Source organism: Vigna unguiculata, chromosome 5 (genome assembly GCF_037176805.1).
Source record: "Vigna unguiculata cultivar grain cowpea cultivar isolate G323 ecotype 2 chromosome 5, ASM3717680v1, whole genome shotgun sequence".
In the NCBI taxonomy this organism is placed as follows: domain Eukaryota; kingdom Viridiplantae; phylum Streptophyta; class Magnoliopsida; order Fabales; family Fabaceae; genus Vigna; species Vigna unguiculata.
The window spans coordinates 26,538,688-26,542,902 of record NC_140796.1 but is presented as its reverse complement, the minus strand read 5'-3'; the positions used below and the strand labels follow the sequence as shown (position 1 = coordinate 26,542,902).

At 33.8% G+C, this 4,215-nt stretch overlaps 1 pseudogene; it reads left to right on the top strand.

The window, feature by feature from the left end:
* The first annotated feature begins 264 nt into the window (after positions 1 to 264).
* LOC114171308 (guanine nucleotide-binding protein-like NSN1) lies at positions 265 to 3,981 on the top strand (annotated as a pseudogene).
* The last annotated feature ends 234 nt before the right edge of the window (positions 3,982 to 4,215 follow it).

Below are 4,215 nucleotides of genomic sequence, written 5' to 3'. Positions count from 1 at the left end.
ATTAAACGATGAGGTTATAAAAAATTATCTTATATCACTATTTCATAACAAATAATAAAATCAAAATAACAATTTTTTTTGAATATCAGATTTAATATGGTTAGTTTTACCTTTTAAAATTTAAATAACAAACTATACAACACACTCCTTCACCCTATTCTTTATTCTCTCCATGCCTCTTCCAAAATCTGTTGGCTTCATCTCTCCCTCTCCTTTTTTCTTATGACGTGTCACCTCTTTACTCCTGACGGTAGAGAACACACTATGGTGAAGAAGAGCAAGAGTAAGGAAATCTTAATCCCCGTTCTTTGATATCAGTAGTGCGCATTGATTTTGTTTGTCTAATTTTTTTTATTATTGTTGTGAATTTTTTGCGTTGCAGAGAGTAAGAGTAAGAGAGTTTCATTGAAGAAGAACTACAAGGTGATACGGAAGGTGAAAGAGCACAACAGACAAAAAGCGAAGGAAGCTAAGAAGCTTCGATTGAGTGGGAAAAAGAAGGTTGAGAAGGATCTTGGTATTCCCAATGATTGGCCCTTTAAGGAATAGGAACTCAAAGCCCTTGAAGCTCGAAGAGCGAACGCCATTGAGGAATTGGAGCAAAAGGCTGAACGCAAGGAGAGGGTAATTGTTTTATCATTATTGAACTCCTTCAAAATGAGGTGGGAAAGATAGGGGTGCTACTAAGAAAAGAGTCCTTTGTGATCTCTGTTTTCCTTGCAGTTAGGAACTTACTATTCATTCCTTGTTTCAGCCTGGGACATTTTAAATATATGATGTTGCTAATGTGCATTGGATACAATATCTTGACATGAAAATTATACAATAAGGGACGCCTTCACTGGAAAAACCAACTTTAATGTTGTCAAATTGGCAAACCTAAATGTTGAACCAAATATAAAATCAGAAGGTTTTGCAAATAATTCATAGTATATATACTGAAGGAGAAGTGAAGAACCTAAGTGAGTTGGTTTTCATTTTTTGTTCTTACATTTAGAGTCAATTTGAAGCATCTTTTGCAGGTGGATGTGTCGTGTGCACCGAATCAAAAAGAAAAATAAAGTGGTAGATCACGCTATTTTTTTCACATGTCAGTAGAAATTAAATTATTACTAAACCCTATGTCTATGGTACTTGCTCCTAAAATAATATCACCTCTTATTGGGACTTGAGAATTATTGACATTGGTTTTCTCTATGTTGTTGATGCCTTTTTCTGAATCATAGTTTCTATTGTAAGATAAGTATCAATTCTGTTAGATAGGGTTTTTTCTTAATTTTGTAGTGTTGGTGCTATTTTATCCGTTGAAAATGATTTTATTATCCAAATATATTTTATTTTTAGAATCAGAATCGTAAAAATGTCTGTTTAGGTCTAATTTAACTCTAAAAAAAAGTGAAGTTTGCGCCTAGTTAAAAGCTTGCACACACACAACGAACACAAATATTTAGTCATCTAGGTGACACTGATCTCTAACATTTGTTTGCTTGTGCATGAATGTGCCAACTTTTGGTCAATCACAGGAAAACTAAATATACAGTTTTTAAGTTGGAAGAATATGCTTTAGTGTGGATCTTCGTGGGGTTATCATTGCTACCTTTTGGGGATTTTGCATATGACTTAATTTTTATTTTCCTTGGTGTAGTTTTTTTTTCTAGTCTTTATAATGTCTATTTCTTATCTATTACTTGTTTTGTTTTTTATGCTTTTGTCCTTTAATTGTAAATTATTGATTTTTTTGCTGTTTTGCTTCCTTGTCTTGACAGATCAAGAAGTCAATAACTGTGGGTTTGATTGGCTTGCCCAATGTGGGTAAGAGTAGTCTTATTAATAGTTTGAAAAGGTCTCATGTTGTCAATGTTGGATCTACTCCGGGGTTAACAAGGTCAATGCAAGAGGTTCAATTGGACAAAAATGTTAAGTTGCTAGATTGTCCTGGTGTTGTTATGCTGAAGTCTCAAGAAAATGATGCTTCCATTGCCTTAAAAAATTGCAAGAGGATTGAGAAGTTAGATCTTATTAGCCCAGGTATACCAAGTCATTCCCTCTCCTCTTATTATCTGGTTTTTCAGGTGTTTATTTGCATTAATTCAATTCGAAATGAATGGTAGAAGATTTATAGGTATTTTACATGAAAAAATAGTAAAAGAAAATGAACTTGTGACATTGAAGAAATTCTATTCAATTCTACAAAAGTTTGAAGTATTTGCTATTTTTTGGTGTATTTGGTTTGACTAGTGGCTATATATAAGAGAGTGTTTTTTGTCTTTAAACGTGTTATGTTATATTTGTTTTTAAGCATAAGTGCTATTGGTCCATCGTACATTTTAATTTAACATCTGTTTTTTTTTTGTGTAAATTTCTTGTCTCCTTTTCCTCCATTTTCTCAAATAGAATGACTTTCAATTATAAATTCAATTATTTTCAGAATCGTTCCCTCTTTACAACTTCCCTTTACTTCTGTGTTAACAATGATGGTGTGAATGAGGTAAGTACGTGGGTTGCTGGGTGTGTACATTGTATTTTACTATATGGTTGTGTGTGGTTTGATCTAACCATTCTCAGGATGAGGTAAGTCCGAGGGTCGTTGGATGTTTACATTGTATTTTACTATATAGTTGTGTGTGGTTTGATCTAACCATTCTCAGGATGTCGGTGATAATAACACCCTTTCATTAAATCTTGTCACTTATCCTAGTTATAAAATGGAGTTATGTTAGGTTTTAAAAGTGCAACTGATAGGTGATGTAGTAGAACATTGGATTTTTCTATGTGCGGGTTATTGGATTATGTTTCCTGTTAACTTGTTTTAGATATAAATCAATGTTTGATTCAGTAATGAGAATTCTAATTTCTAAAACACTTAGAAGTTTGCATGATACAATTATTTTATTTATGGAAAATCTTGATTTAAGCTGTACTGACTCTTGTTAAGTAAATTGAAAGACTTATTTCTTTTCTTTTAAATTGGACAACGCAGTGAAGGAAATTCTAAAGCTCTGTCTGCTTGAGCAGCTGGTAACTCTGTACAAAATTCGCAGTTTCAGTGTAGGTGATGTTGACGACTTTCTGCTGAAGGTAGCTGAAGCTAAGGGCAAGCGCACGAAGGGTGGAAAATTTGACGTTGCTACTGCTGCAAGAATCGTTCTTCATGATTGGAACGAGGGTACGCATGCATGGAATTTCTTAAATTATGATTAGAGAACCGATTACTTTTCTGTGTTTTGAAGTTAAAATTGAGAAAGAACTAAATGCATAAATTTCTCTTTTTGTTTGTATGTTTCAGGTAAAATTCAGTATTATACCATGCTCCCAAATAGGGATCAAGGTGAAGCTTCAGAGGCGAAGATAGTTTCTGAATTTGCAAAAGAGTTTAACGTTGATGAAGTCTACAACAATGAATCTTCATATTGGGAGCCTTAAATCTGTTGATGACTTTAATGTTGTTAAAGTTCCTTCAAGTCACCCTCTCAATCTTACTGAAATGATGTTGGAGGTTTGTTTCTTGAAACCGTTTAGAGAATTGACTATTGTTGATATCAATCGTATGCTTGGAATTTTAGTGTTTTCACACTTTCTAATTAAAACATTCTCTTGTAGGATGAGATAGAAACCAAGTCAGGTAACCAAGGTGAAGGTCCTGGAAATGTGGGTGAGGTGGATGAAGCCATGGAAGATTATGGTGGGAAGAAGAAGGATAACAGTGCAGCAAGTAGGCAAAATGAAAAATTATATACTGCGGACGATATGCTTAATACAAAACTGAGGCGCGTAGAGAAAAAGAAAAGAAAAAAGGCTAAGAAAGCTTCAGCCTCTTCGGATCCCGTGGATGGTGATTACGATTTCAAAATTGATTACTTCCAAAAGGGAGCCTCAATGGATTCTGAAGACAGCCAGGGTGAGGATGATGATGATCATGATGATGATGAACCTATCAACTCTGAAGTGCCGATGTCTGCTATCCAAATTGATGAATGCTAAACAAGCCAGCACATTCATTATTTAAACCATTATTAAATTATATTCAATTTTAAGACAACATACTTTTGCACTTTCTTGTTTATTGTTACAATACAAGTCTTCACACATTAAAGCTTCTACTTCAAATTACTCCTTTTTCAAATCTGAAATCAACTTTAAGAATTTTGTCACTAATTAGAAATTTTCGTCTCGATTGAGCTGCATCGCCCTTGTCTTTATTTTTATTTTGTGCGT